This window comes from Dipodomys spectabilis, unplaced genomic scaffold (assembly GCF_019054845.1).
Source record: "Dipodomys spectabilis isolate Male_0828 unplaced genomic scaffold, ASM1905484v1 ptg000230l, whole genome shotgun sequence".
In the NCBI taxonomy this organism is placed as follows: domain Eukaryota; kingdom Metazoa; phylum Chordata; class Mammalia; order Rodentia; family Heteromyidae; genus Dipodomys; species Dipodomys spectabilis.
This window is the reverse complement of record NW_024870907.1, coordinates 759,610-775,069: the sequence shown is the minus strand read 5'-3', so window position 1 is coordinate 775,069 and position 15,460 is coordinate 759,610. Positions and strand designations below refer to the sequence as shown.

Genomic DNA, 15,460 nt, shown 5'->3' with positions numbered 1-15,460 from the left:
GGGGTGGGGGAGTTGGGAGGTGGGAAGGGAAGGGATGGTAGGGGAAAAACAAAGGAGGGGTAACAATGCTCCACAGGAAATGTACTCATTACCTTACTCATGTAACTCTAACCCCTCTGTACAGTATTTTTATAATAAAAAACATTTTAGGGGCTGGGAAGGTGGCTCAGTGGTAGAGCACTTGCCTTGCACCACATAAGCAAAAAGAAAAAAAGCCGAAAGTGGCGCTGTGGCTCAAGTGATAGAGCGCTAGCCTTGAGCTGAAGAGCTGAGGGACAGCACCCAGGCCCAGAGTTCAGGCCCCACGACCGGACCCCCCCCCAAAAAAAAAAAAATTTAAAAAAATGGACTGGGAATGTGGCTTAGTGGTAGAACGCTTGTCTTGCATCATGAAGCCCTTGCTTCAATTCCTCAGAATCACATACACTAAAAAAATCCGGAAGTGGTACTGTGGCTCAAGTGATAGAGTGTTAGCCTTGAGCAAAAGAAGTTCAAGGACAATGCCCAGGCCCTGAGTTCAAGCCCCCGGACTGGCAAAAAAAAAACCAAAAAACTCAATTGTTAAAGCACTAAGTCAAAAGAAGAACCCCGCTATTTACTAGCCCTAAACCTGTTGTAGATGGGACTGAAATCTTGATGGAGGAACATGAAGTCATATTTAGGAATATAACACATGTGAAAGTTCAGAGTTTTCTGTTGGGGCCTAGAAATTTAGTGAGAGGCAAAGTATAGGAGGTCTCGTGAATGTTTAAGAGTTCTGTGCTAGCTTTTAAGTGTGAGCCTGATAAACTATAGGCGACAAAGTATTCTGACCTTCACTGTGCCTGTAGTTATGGCAACTTTGTCGTCAGTTAAGTGGCTGTTTCTATAGAGACAAGACTGCATGTGCTAGGCTAGAGGCCTTAACAAAGGCTTGGGAGCTTTGCTGGTCTCACCAGCCTCAGTTGACTGTGGTGGTGGTAGTATTTAAAATCCATCTGAACTAGTCGGGCGCTGGTAGCTCATACCTGTAATCCTAGCTACTCAAGGAGACCTGAGGATCACAATTCAAAGCCAGACTGGGCAGGAAAAGTCCATGAGACTCTTCTCTCCAAGGAACCACCAAAAAGCTGGAAGTAGAGCTGTGGTTCAAGTGGTAGAGCAGGAGCTTTGAGCAAAAAGTCCAGGGACAGCACCCAGGCCTTGAGTTTAAAAGCCAGAATACACACACACACACACACACACACACACACACACACACACACACACACACACACACACACACACACACACACACACACACACACACACACACACACACACACACACACACACACACACACACACACACACCCTCATCTGAACTAAATATCAACTATGCAGGTGGCCACAGCACACTGGCCACTCTGGCCTAGCAAGCAAATGCCAGCTATGCTGGCCTCAGCAAAGGGAGCGGGCATTAGCAAGCTCGGTGGCTCCGTGTACAGAAGAGGTTGCCTGACCTTGAATTATGCCGGCACAGCTTTTCCTAAGCGGCATGGCTGAGGCAAAGATTAGACTGTAGGGGAAAGAGACTGTCTTCATGCAGGGCTTTTAGACACCAGAAAGTAGGACAATTATTTACTGCGTGCAGCAGCTGAACTTCCAACAACATATATATTACGTGTTAGTGAAGTTTCTCATTTAAGTTGTTTGTGCTAGACATGTGTAGGTGTTTCAAAGAGAAAAATGGAAATGAAGAGGATTCTGGCTGTGCCTTACGAAAGGAAGAAAATGGCCAGGCATGCTCTGGCTTAGTGTATGGAGAGACACTAAAGCTGGAGAGCATGCTAGATGCTTCCTTTCACACTACTGGCCCTCTCTTGCCCTGAGTTCAAGCCCCAGTACCAGCACCCCCCAAAAAATTCTTTTTTACTTGTTCTTAGATGTAAGCCAGTTCTCTGTCAACTGTACAATAATAAAAGAATCCCAATGATTTGCTCTATACTTTTCTGCTTATTCAGAACTCACTCAAGGAAAAGATTATTATTTATGGGGTCCCCTTCTACACCAACTTACATCTAGACTTAAGATCAGTGTTCCCTATCAGCCCATCAGCACATACTCCAGAAGCACTTCCCTACCCTCGCTGCTTCCGGACACACTATGCTGTACTTCATGCAGATACCCTCTCTACTCCCTCCACCCAACATGCCAGTATCCATCCATGTACATGCTCAGGCCACAGCCCTACAATTTGGAGCCTTGGGCCCAAAGAGGTGCTACCCAGAGTGATGAGAGAGTTCAGATGTAGGGACCAGGAGAGGTCTTCCCGTCACTGGGGGCACTGCCCTTGAAGGGTCTGTGGGACCCCAGTATCTTCCATGCCTGACTATGAGGTGAGTATTTTATCCTGCCATCATGTGCTGCTTTTCCCAAAGCAACAGGGCCAACCAGTCATGGACTAAACCTCTAAAACCATAAGCCAAGGTAAACCTTTTCTCTGTGTAAGTTTATTATCTCAGGTATTTATTAGTGTCAGAAAGCAAACAACATCCCATTGGAAATCCCTTTCTTTCACTGCCAACTTATACTCCTAGCCTTGTTATAATATCCACTTGATTTTTTTTTTGGGTCCGGTTGTGGGGCCTGAACTCTGGGCCTGGGCGCTGTCCCTCAGCTCTTCAGCTCAAGGCTAGTGCACTACCACTTGAGCCACAGCGCCACTTCCAGCTTTTTTCTTTTTGCTTATGTGGTGCTGAGGAATCGAACCCAGGGCCTCATGCATGCAAGGCAAGCACTCTACCACTGAGCCACCTTCCCAGCCCCGATTTTTTTTTTTTTTTTTGTCAGTCTTGGGGCTGGAACTCTGGGCCTGGGCACTATCCCTACGCTCTTTTGCTCAGTGCTAGAGCTCTTCCATTTTGAGCCACAGTGTCACTTCTGGTTTTCTGGTAATTAATTGGAAATAAGAGTCTCATGCTTTCCTGACCAACCTGGCTTCAAAGCATGATCTTCAGATCTCAGCCTCCTGAGTAGCTAGGATTTCAAGCATGAGCCACCAGCACCCAATCCCACTCTATTTTTATTTCTAAAACTCTTTTCTGCCAGGTGCCAGTGGCTCAGGCCTGTAATCTTAGCTACTCAGGAGGCTAAGATCTGAGGATCATGGCTCAAAGCCAGCCCTGGAAGGAAAGTCCGTAAGACTCTTCTCTTCAATAAACCACCAGAAAACCGGAAATGGTGCTGTGGCTCAAGTGGTAGAGTGCTCACCTTGAACTGAAGAGCTGAGGGACAGTGCCTAGGCCCAGAGCTCAAGCCCTATAACCAACCAAAAAAAAAAAAAAACTTTCCTGATCAATATCCTATAGTTTGCCTACTTATTGCTTTTTTCCTTCAGTTTTTTTCCTTTTTTTTCTTTTAGCATTATCCTTAATAGTTTTTAATGTTTCTTCAACAACAAATGCTCATGGAAATGTGGGAAAGATGGAACCCATTCATTGTTGGTGCAAATGTAAACTAGTGAGACTACAATGGAAATCAGTGTGGGGTTTCTTCAAAAGACTAAAAGAGCAGGGAACTGGTATCTCACACCTGGAATCCTAGATATTCAGGAGACTGAGATCTGACAATCACAGTTCAAAGCCAGCCTGGGCAAGAAAAGCCATGAGACTCTCATCTCCAACAAACTATTCATAAAAAATCTTGAAGTGGTGGTATGGCTCAAATGGTAGAGTGGTCCTTTAAGCAAAAGCAGCTCAGGAACAGCACCCAGACCCTGAGTTCAAGCCTCAGAACTGACACCAAAAAACAAAAAGACTAAAAATAGACTTTTCTTATGACCTCAACTATTGGGCGTATGTCTAAAGGAGAGTAAGTCAATATACCAGAAAGACATCTGCATACCTATGTTTACTGCAGCACTGTTCACAATAACCAAATGGCACAATCAGCCAAGGTGCTTAACAACAGATAAAAAAGATGTACAAGCCGGGTGCTGGTGGCCTGTAATCCTAGCTACTCAGGAGGCTAAGATGTGAGGATTGCGGTTTAAAGCCAGCTGGAGCAGGAAAGTCCATGAGACTTCTCTCCAATAAACCACTAGAAAACCGGAAGTGGTGATGTGGCTCAAGTGGTAGAGCGCTCGCCTTGAGCTGAAGAGCACAGGGACAGCGCCCAGGCCCAGAGTTTGAGCCCCACGACTGACCCAAAAACAAACAAACAAATAAATAAATAAAGTACACACACACACACACACACACACACACACACACACACACACACTATGGAATAGTACACAGCCAAAAAGATAAACAAAATAATGTCATTTGCAGGGAAATGGATAGAACCGGAAAACATACTGAATGAAACAAACCAAGCTCATATGTGGAAGCTAGACTAAAAAAGACATACTTATTAATATATATAATACCTACATCCATATTTACATATTTGCATGACTACTTAGAAAGGGAAAAGAGATAGAAGGTGAGTAATGTTGAAATACACTCTAACCATATGTGAACACAGTATAAAGAACAGCCACAAAAGCTGTTGACCAAGAGGGGTGAGGGGACGGGGATAGAGAAATGTCTGAGGGAAGGGTGTGCCAGCGGGGGAGTGGCCTAACAAGGAGGACCAATAAAGATGAAGTTCATTAAGCAGACTGTTCGCATGTATGAAAACAGAATAATGAAATCTGCTGAAATTGTTTTAGGAAGGTAGAAAACAGGGAAAAGACAGGTTAGAGAGGGTGAGTGTATACACGTGGAGAGATGTCACAATGAAATCTCCCCCTCAATAATTAATATATTCTGATAAAAAGTTCTTAATGAAAAAGTCCTGATGGGCTAGGGTATGATTCAAAAGTAGTGTATACTGGGCTGGGAAGGTGGCTCAGTGGTAGAGCGCTTGCCTTGCATGTATGAGGCCCTGGGTTTGATTCCCCAGGACCACATAAGCAAAAAGGAAAAAAGCTGGAAGTGGCACTGTGGCTCCAGTGGTGGTAGAGCGCTAGCCTTGAGCTGAAGAGCTGAGGGACAGCGCCCAGGCCCAGAGTTCAGGCCCCACGACCAGACCCCCCCCCAAAAAAAGATAGTAGTGTATATTACTTAGCATTTGCTTGGCTCTGTTCAATCCTTAGCATGTACTATGTTTGCATACATCCAGTGCACACAGGCACACACACAAAACACATAGACTTGTGCAGCACTCTTGTTTGAAGAGCACGGCCTTGATTGTGCCTAAGGGTCTCAGTCCATCTTGCCATCTTTCTGACAGATGGGAGGAGAATAAAGTAGGAGTGCAAAAGTACACAAGTGAGCAGAGTACTATTTAGAATTGTGTGAGGTGAACAAGGCAGCATTACAGAATTGTAAAAAGCAAAGCCAAGCCCAGTTCCATGAAGAAGGGTGAAGAGGTGGTACCAAAGCTGTCAGGAGAAGATGTGACAACATGTGTGGAACACTTCATCTTGAGCTGTCACTGCTCTGCCACACATGTATAAGTGATTGACACATACAGGACATGACTCACAAATGTGAATGGCTAATATGACTAATCTGATTCAGATCCTATTGCACGTCTTCTATAAAAGTTGGCAAATATGCTAGTATTTCAAGATCCTCTAGGACTAGCCCTCACATCTCTCCAGCCTCATGTGTCTGGTTTCCTTGTTACAGCCATACTGAAAAATACTTGTAGCTTTACCAATATGCCAGATTGGTTCAGATTTCTCCAGCCTCTCTCTCTCCTGCTGCTGCAAACTAACACACTAACTTGTTATGTTAGACTCAATTTTCAGAAGTGGAATTGTGGCTTAAGTGGTAGTGCTAGCCTTAAGCACAAAAGCTAAGCAAAACCCTGAGATTCTGAGTTCAAGGCTGAGTACTACCATGCACGTGCACACGTGCGCATGTGTGCATACACATACACAGATTCAATCTTTATAAAGTATTTCTTGAGCCTCTCTAGGGAAAAGTGACAATTCTCAGTGCCCCCAGTGACATCTGTCTGATTTCTACTATAGACTCTGTAACACTTTACTGAGTTAATTTGCTCATGTAGATCCTGTCAGGGGTAAGGAACATTTGATCCTTGTGCTATAGAAGGTCCTTGAAATCATTTGGTACAAGATAGGGGTCACATACATATGCTTCTACACTTCTTGTCAGCTGTCTGCAGCCTGTATGGATAATTTGGTATGGCCTGAAAATGTGAGATATATCCAAATGCAATAGGGATTTCACTGTGAAACCACCTCCCCTTCTCCCTGCACCATGGACTTCCCTGCCTAGGCTGGCTTTGAGTCGTGATCCTTGATCTTAGTCTCCTAAGTAGCTAGGATTATAGCCTGTAATCTACATAGGTCCCTTAGCTTTTTTTTTTTTTTTTTGTCGATAGTGAACTCTGGGCCAGGGCCTTGTCCCTCAGCTCTCCAGCTCAAGGCAAGCTCTCTACCATTTGAGCCACAGCGCTATTTCTGGTTTTCTGGTGTTTTGTTGTTTGTTTTTAATTGGAGATCTCACAAACTTTCCTGCCCAGGCTGACTTTGAACAGGATCCTCAGATCTCAGCCTCCTGAGTAGTTAGGATTACAGGCATGAGCCATCAGCACTCAGCCCCCTTAGCTTTTTTTTTTGTCGGTTGTGGGGCTTGAACTCTGGGCCTGAACGCTGTCCCTCAGTTCTTCAGCTCAAGGCTAGTGCTCTATCACTTGAGCTACAGCACCACTTCCAACCCTTAGCTTTTTTGTTCAAGGCTTGCATTCTATCATGTGAACCACCTCTCCATTTCTGGCTCTTTGGTGGTTAATTGGAGATGAGTTTCACAGATTTTCCAGCAAGTTGGTGTTGAGCCACAATCTTCAGAACTTAGTGTCCTGGCAGCTTAGGAATACTAACCATCAATACCCAGCTACTAATTCTTAATTTCTATGTTCAGCCTACTTTAAACTTGTACCTGAGTTTCTATAGAAGAATGACAATCAACTGAAAGTGCTTCTTTTTTTTGTCAGTCATTGGTCTTGAACTCTGGGCCTGGGGACTGTCCCTGAGCTCTTCAGCTCAAGGCTAGTACTCTAACACTTGATCAACAGCACCACTTCCAGTTTTCTGGTGGTTAATTGGAGATAAGAGTCTCATGGACTTTGCTGCTCGGGCTGGCTTTGAACTACAATCCTCAGATCTCTTGTGTAGCTAGGATTACAGGTGTAAGCAACTGGTGCCCAGCAAAAGTTCTTTTTTTTTTTTTTTTTGACAGTCCTGGAGCTTGAACTCAGGCCCTGGGCACTGTCCTTGAGCTTCTTTGCTCAAGGCTAGCACTCTACCACTTGAGCCTCAGCACCAATTCTGGCTTTTTCCGTATATGAGGAATCGAACTCAGGGCTTTTTTTTTTTTTTTTGTCGGTTGTGGGGCTTGAACTCTGGGCCTGGGTGCTGTCCCTCAGCTCTTCAGCTCAAGGCGAGCGCTCTACCACTTGAGCTACAGCGCCACTTCCGGTTTTCTGGTGGTTTATTGGAGATAGGAGTCTCACGGTCTCTCCTGCCCGGGCTGGCTTTGAACCGCAACCCTCAGATCTCAGCCTTCTGAGTAGCTAGGATTACAGGCATGAGCCACCAGCGCCCGGCCGAACTCAGGGCTTCATGCATCCTAGGTAAGCACTTTACCATCAAGCCACATTCCCAGCCCCTGAAGTGTTTTTTTTTTTAATTGTGAAAATACCATACAGAGGGGTTACAATTACATGGGCAAGGTAATGAACACATTTCTTATCAAGCATTGTTGCCTCCTCCTTTGTTTCCCCTTCCCATCCCTTCCCATCTCTCCCCACCCCCTGAAATGCCTTTTAAAATTTAAAATGTAATGCAAGTTGGTTACGGTGACACATGCCTATAAACCCAGCATCACAGAAGGCACAATAAAAGGATCCCTAGCTTTGGGTAAAAAGTGTTAGACTCTAACTGAAAATGATCTAAAGCAAAAAAGAACTGAGGACATGGCTCAAGTAGAATGCCTGCCCATTTGAGCATGAATCCAAGTTTAAACTCCACTATCACCAAAAAAAAATTAAAAAATTCAATTCAGATTAGTTTAATAAACATCTACTGAGTCCCTACAGCATGCTAGATAGTACTGGGCTAGTGCAGAACAGAACCCAGAATGACCTTTGATTTTGAGGCAACTGAATCATTCTTTGTCAGTTATTAATTATTATCTTGGAAAAGTTAATTTTAATATTCTGTATTTTTATCCACAAAACCAGGCAGGAAGAAATAGTCTAAAATATACATATGTTCTTAGCAAGGTGTCCAAGAGTAGTCAAGAGGCATTAAAAATAAGTTCACTCCCAGTTCAGGTGTGCTTTGCACAGAATGACTATTAGTGAAAATAATTTTCTTCATATTTCAAAAAGCTAGAGAAAAGGCTTGTAAGTATTTTCACTAACAAAGAAATAAATGACCAATATTTGAGGAGACAGATGTTACCCTGACTTAAACATAACACAATGTATACCTGTGTCAAAACATCACATTTACCCCATAAAAATGTATCACTTTTATATAATCTATTAAAAATAAATCTAAGAAAGTTCCTTTCCAAAAACATCTCAAAGAGTTTATAGACTAGCAAAGCTAACAGAAACAAATAAATAATTTTAATGTACAATAATGGATGTTTTATTACTGCAGCAATAGTGCTTTTAGAATTTAGAAATTCTACAGAGTCTGGGAGAAGGAGACAATGGAAGGTAGAAAAGGGAGGGACGAGGAGTTGTATTCTTCCTATCTGTCCCAAATTCTACGGGAAGAGAAAAATACCAATAAGACATAAAACTGTAAGAACTATATCTGCAAAACAGAAAATAGTCTGGTCGGACTTATAGAAGGAGGCTGAGGTATAGCTCAGTGATAGATCATTTAGTACAAGACAGGGGTCACATACATATGCTTCTACACTTCTTGTCAGCTGTCTGCAGTCCTGAACTTAATCCCAGTATAAAAGGGAGGAAAGGAAGGGGAGAGACAGAGACAGAAACAGAGACAAACAGGTATCAGTGGCTCACTCCTGTAATCCCAGCTACTCAGAGATCTAAACATCAAGGTTGTAAGCCAGCCAGGACAGGAAAGTCCCTGAGACTCCATTAACCAGCAAAAAGCCAGAAGAGCTGTGGCTCAAGTGGTAGAAGACTAGCCTTAACTTAAAAAACAGGGGCTGGGAAGGTGGCTCAGTGGTAGAGAGCTTGCCTTGCATGCAAGAGGCCCTGGGTTCAATTCCTCAGCACCACATAATCAGAAAAAGCTGGAAGTAGCGCTGTGGCTCAAGTGGTAGAGTACTAGCCTTGAGCTGAAGAGCTGAGGGACAGCGCCCAGGCCCAGAGTTCACGTCCCATGGCCAGCAAAAATAAACAAACAAACAAAAGCAAAAAAGAAACTAAGGACAGCACCCAGGACTTAAGTTCAAGCCCTAGTACAGAAATAAAGAAAAGGAAAGGAAGGAGAAAAAGGAGGGAGAGGAGGAGAAGGAAGAGGACGAGAAGGAAAATGGAAGGGAGAGAGATGGGAGAGGAAGGGAAAAGAGGGAGGGAGGGGAAAAGGAAAGAAAAGCGAGGGAAGGAAAAATAAAGAAGGGAGGAATTCCAAAGAGAGGAATTCCACATTAAAGAAGCCAGAACCGATGACTGGAATTAAGTTTTGGAGGGGTTTGTAGACTAGCATCTTCAGCCACTGTAAGTCATAGGGGCTGTTTCAGTAAAGGAGTGGACATGTCTAATGCTCATTCAGAAAACCAGCTGGGGTAGTATGTGGACTTCAGGTTGGAGCAGTGAGGACTAGACGCAAAGAAACAAGTGATACATTTCTGTGAAACTGTGTGAATTCCTACTCCTGATGACTAAACTCAGCATCAATGTGAGTACCCATGCTTTTGTAGTTAGTACGTGCACATGTACAAGTGTGCCTGTGTACACATGTGGGCTGGGGATCCCAAGGCCTCTCACATTCTAGGCAAAAACTCTACCACTGAGCTGCACCCCTAGCTCCAACACCAGACACTGTAGTGGAACTACCACAGTGGAGCATAGTGGCACACATCTATAATCCCAGCTACTCAGGAGGTGGAGGCAGGGGGATCAGGCAAGAAGGTAGTAGTAAAATCTTTTTTTTTTTTTTTTGGGGGGGGGGGGTCGGTCGTGGGGCCTGAACTCTGGGCCTGGGCGCTGTCCCTCAGCTCTTCAGCTCAAGGCTAGGCTCTACCACTTGAGCCACAGCGCCACTTTCGGCTTTTTTTCTTTTTGCTTATGTGGTGCTGAGGAATTGAACCCGGGGCCTCAGGTATGCAAGGCAAGCGCTCTACCACTGAGCCATCTTCCCAGCTCCAGTAGTAAAATCTTGTCTGAAAAATAAAAACAAAAGGTGTGGGGTCACAGGTCAAGTGGTAAAGCATACGCCTAGCTTGTTTCAGGCCATGGGTTCAATCCCCAGTACTGCAGACAGACAGTCAGAACTAACAAAGGAGAAACTATCACTTCAAACATCCTTCTAAAAGAACACTGCAAAGAATATCACAATATTTTCTTTTCTTTTTACAATTAATACTCCTGTTTTATTGCAAGTACATGGTAGATTTAAACTTTTGAAACTTACCTTTGACAGTATCCAGGGGCAACACCAGCCAGAGACGATGAGTCTAAGTTACATTCAGTGCAAAAAACCAAAACCCTGGAAAGAGAGAAACATCACAATGATCTCCATGCTCTGGGCACGTTGGCAGCAGGGCGAACAGTCTCCACCAAGTACAGCTACTTGTGAGCCTGTGGCCTGACTCAGACCCTTAGCTTCTGATCCACTGGATAGGAACAGCATCTTCCAGGACTACAGGTGGTAGTGGGAACTGAACCAAGGATTTCACACATGTTACAAAGGCAATCTCCCACTCAAGTTACACCCACAGACTTCTTGTTTGTATTTTGTTTTTGTCCATGGCCCAGATTGGTCTGGAACTCAAAGTCCTTCCTGTCTCTGCCTCCTAAGTAGCTACAATTATAATTGTGCAGCAGCATCCCTGGCTTCAGAGGGTACTTTCCAAGTGTAAATTAAGTGTGTAAAAAATGCCTAGTATAAGACAGAGCACCCAAACCCCACTCAATAAAAACCAAATGGCTATTAATAATGTGGACTTAAAGCTGGGGATGTAGCTCACTGGTAATTTTTTAAAATTTTTATTGTAAAGGTGATATTCAAAAGTGTTACAGTTACATAAGAACAGAAATGAGTACAAATCCTGTGGAACATTGTTACCCCCCCACCTCACTTTCTCCTGCTTTCCCACCCCGACTCCCTTCCCCCAAGTTGTAAAGTTCATTTCCAACATAGTGTCTTGTGAGTATTGCTGCTGCACTGGTTTGCCCTTTGTCCTTTGTCTCACTTTTTCTGTGATTCCCTTTCCCATCACCAAATCAAGTAACAGTGGTAATTTCCTTAGCACTTGAGTGACAGTGCATTCATTTCCCATGGCTTTAGGCCTACATTCTGTCACAATAACTACCTCTGCATATTTCACTTATATTGCTTGAATCAATAAATTTCAGACAAAATATTGTTGTCTCTACTACTGTTAGTCCCAGAAGTCCTTTCTCAAAAGTAAGTTTAGAGCTGGGCGCCAATGACTCACACCTGTAATCCTAGCAACTCAAGACTGAGATCTAAGGATCATGTTCAAAACCAGGGAAAGTTTGTGAGACTTGGATCTTCAATAAATTACCAAAAAATGGGCTGGGAAGGTGGCTCAGTGGTAGCGTGCTTGTCTCACATGCATGAGGCTCTGGGTTTGATTCCTCAGCACCACATAAGCAGAAAAAGCCAGAAGTGGCACTGTGGCTCAAGTGGGAGAGCGCTAGCCTTGAGCTGAAGAGCTGAGGGACAGTGCCCAGGCCCAGAGTTCAAGCCCCATGACTGACCAATAAACAAACAAGTAAATAAATAAATTACCAAAAAGCCAGAAGTGGAACTTATTAATGACTCCAAACTATATTAAGTGGTACAGCACTAGCTTTGTGCAAAAGAAGCTCAGAGACAGCACCCAGTTCCTGAGTTCAAGCCCCAGTATTGGCAAAACAAAAAGTACAAGCCATTTCCCCTGTGTGTTATACAGGACTGGTATGGCCCACCCACTGGTTTCATCTCACAAAAGCTGCACTGTTTTCCGTTTCCTAGAGCACCACTTGGCCATGCATGCTGTGCAAGTTGGGCCCGGTGCATGCCGCGTCCACTGGCAGTGCAGGCTCAGGAAACAACTGTGAAGTCTTTTGTTTGTTTGTGGTAGGTCAAGGGACTTGAACTCTGGGCCTGGGTGCTGTCTCTCCACTCTTCAGCTCAAGGCTAATGCACCTACCACTTGAACCACAGCACCACTTCTGGTTTTCTGAGTGGTTTATTGGAGATAGGAGTCTCACAGGCTTTCCTGCCTGGGTTGGCTTTGAACCATGATCCTCAGATCTCAGCCTCCTGAGTAGCTAAGATCACAGGCGTGAGCCACTGGCGCCGGGCTACTGTAAAGTCTTTCGTGATGCCCTCTCTTCTCGCTCGTAAGCTGGGTGCATTCTTCCTTTAAGCTAGTAATTGGGCTTGCTGCATGTGTCTGCACTTGTTTATGTGCATGCACACTACAGGTTATAAGCTTCCAGAAGGCAGCGTCTGCATATGTTTGTCATGCTATCACAATCATTTAGACAGGGACGCGCTCAAAAACTCTTGTGGAATAAACACACACATTGCTAGGAAAAACTGTCTACTCGATACAGTGTTCTGAGCGTACTCAAGTATTCTGCCTGCCAACTGTTAAGATTTGGTCAACACAGAGACACCTGGCTTCAGGGCACACATTAAAGATGCTTATCAAATTGTAAGACGTGGTGCTTTTCTCATGGATTTAATCCTTTGAAATAGCATAATTTGAATTTTTAAAATGTGATACCTTATTATTAGTAAATTGTAATGAACTAATATTTTAAAGATTTCATAGTTTTACTTTGTGGTATGATAAATATTGATAATTATAATTAACATAGAGACACTTTTGTAGTTGTCAGTAATTTTTACGAATGAAATGGGGTTCCAAGGTAAATGGGTTTGAGGATCACTACTTGAGACAAAGGTAAGGGGACCACAGTCCAAGGCTGACCTAGTGAGACCTAATCTGAAAAAGAAACATAGCAAAAGAGCTTAAAGTATGGCTTAAGGGGTAAGACTCTCGCTTAGAGCCTGGCCTAGAGTTCAAATCCCAATACAGTCAAAGATGTATAGAGATATATAGAGATATTCTCTCCTCTCTCTCTCTCTTCTCTTCTTTTGGTCAGTCATGGGGCTTGAACTCAGGGCCTGGCCAATGTCCCAAAGCTCTTTTTGCTCAAGACTAGTAGTACTCTACCACTTGAAGCCATAGCACCACTTCCAGTTTTCTGGTGGTTAATTGGAGATTAGACTCTCATGGACTTTCCTGCCTGGGCTAGCTTTGAGCCTTGATCTTCAGATTTCAGCCTCTTGAGGATTATAGGATTGAGCAGCCAATGTCCAAGACACACACACACACACACACACACACACACACATATACACACACACACACTCTCTCTCTCTCTCTCTCTCTCTTCCCTCTCCCCTTAGGTCCCATTTATATGGTATATACATACATATAAAGAGAGAAATATAGATATATGGAGAGGGAATAGATATACAGAGAGGGAAAGAAGACAGGAGTAGGACAGGGAAGGGACAGTAGGGAGGGAGACAAGGAGGAGGAGAGTATGGGAACAACAGGATGACAAATGGATCATTCTAGAAGCTTTGGCTTTCAATCTGTTGTTGTATCACAAGCTCTGCAGCCTCAGGAGAATGCATTTAAATGGTATATGGCGCTCAAGTATAAATTAAATTAGCTGGGACCTTGAGGACCCTCTGAAAGAGTCTTCAATGGACTGGTGGAGAGGAGACCCCAGACTGCATTTTGGGAGCCATTCAGTGCTAACTGGGGCTGAGCACAGAGGAAGGGCATGGCTGTACTGGAGACAAACACTTGCTTAGTCCCAGCAACTCAGGGAAACCACCTCACTCCTGGTAAATCTCAAAGATGGAGATGGTTAGGGTAAGGTAGCCTGGCACTGGGCACGGAGCCTGGACAGCTCTCTGCCTTCAGGGAGCCTCTATGCGCTGGGCAACATTCCCCAGAGGCCACGTCAGGTTTTCCTTTCCGGCGCCTCCCCTGAGCTAGGCTGCTGGAAGCTGCAAAAGGCTCCCCCAGCAACGCCTAGCCATGGCTTCCCGGAGCTGTGTTTACTAACTGCAAAAGCCTTCAGCCATTTCTTGATCTGGCTGTCTTGAAAGGCAAATTTAACATCAGCCACGTAGCCAGCTTTTCTGTGCCAACAACCATGAGAGTTTGCTGTTCTGTCCCTGTGCTCGCTGTAAAAACAGTTCCGGAGCATCATATGCCACTGTTCTAGTTGCCATCAACTGAAAACAGTTTCTCATATTTTGTAGCAGAAACTAACAGCATTCTGGATGTGGTTGGCATAGAGTCCATCTCTGGAACAGAGAGGTTTGAATTCGTGAGTAACCAGAGAAAGCGGGTTGGCGGTATCGTGTTAATCTGTTTTCTTACCAAGCCAATGTTGGCTAGTATGCATTCGTTCACTTGAATTCTTCCTGTGATTAGTGCTCTGAAACTACCCTGCGGGAAATGCAACAACCTGAGAGAAGCGCTGAACAAACAGAAGCTCCTTTTTGGTCTCATTTTTAAATGAGAAAACAGTATACAAAAATAGAAAAGAGTCATGAAGCTACAGCATATAGTTTTTCAGTCCTTTGGAAAGTTAGTTTTTAGTAAATATATTCATTAAGGCTCCCTAACAAGACAGATTTGTGTGTATGTGTGTGTGTGAGAGAGAGAGCCATACACATACATGCTGGAGATTAAGCCCAAAGCATCAAACAAAAACAGATTATTTTCAGATCAAAGTGAAAACAAAATTTTCAAAGGATTTCTGTGGTAATGGTGTCAATCTACTGTACAACCTGAAATGCTCATGTGAACAAATTTAACATGACAAACGTCATGACAAGAATTTAATGATATTTTGTGCACTAATAAAATTCTGAGTTTCCATTCTAAAAAGCTAAGATTATTTCTGCTTCTGGGAATAGGCAATTCAGGCAACCACCCTGCTGAAGAGAACTGGATAAAACATTAAAAAAAAATTACTGAATGCAGAGAAGCATTAGAAGCATTAATGAATTAGAATACCAACTATGAAAATAAATTCTAATGAACTACATAACTACATATCTACATGTAGAAGAGAAATAATAAGGTTTTTGAAGCTCTTATGGAACAATAGCTTTATAATGTGGGGATAGAAAATTATTTCTTAAGACACAAAAAATATCAACTATTTAAAGACAGAGATGGATTAGGGGTAGCTCAGTGGTCCAGTGCTTGCTTTTTTTTTT

The 15,460-nt window shown here is 43.6% G+C and overlaps 1 protein-coding gene across 2 annotated transcripts in view; it reads right to left on the bottom strand.

Annotated features, from left to right (window-relative positions):
- The window catches only part of Tnrc6b (trinucleotide repeat containing adaptor 6B), a 227,108-nt gene that overhangs the window by 165,464 nt on the left and 46,184 nt on the right, over positions 1–15,460 (bottom strand). For both annotated transcript variants that reach the window (XM_042697931.1, XM_042697934.1), the window contains exon 2: positions 10,601–10,675. The gene's annotated coding sequence lies outside the window, so the exon portion shown is untranslated. The remainder of the gene's footprint in view (positions 1–10,600; positions 10,676–15,460) is intronic.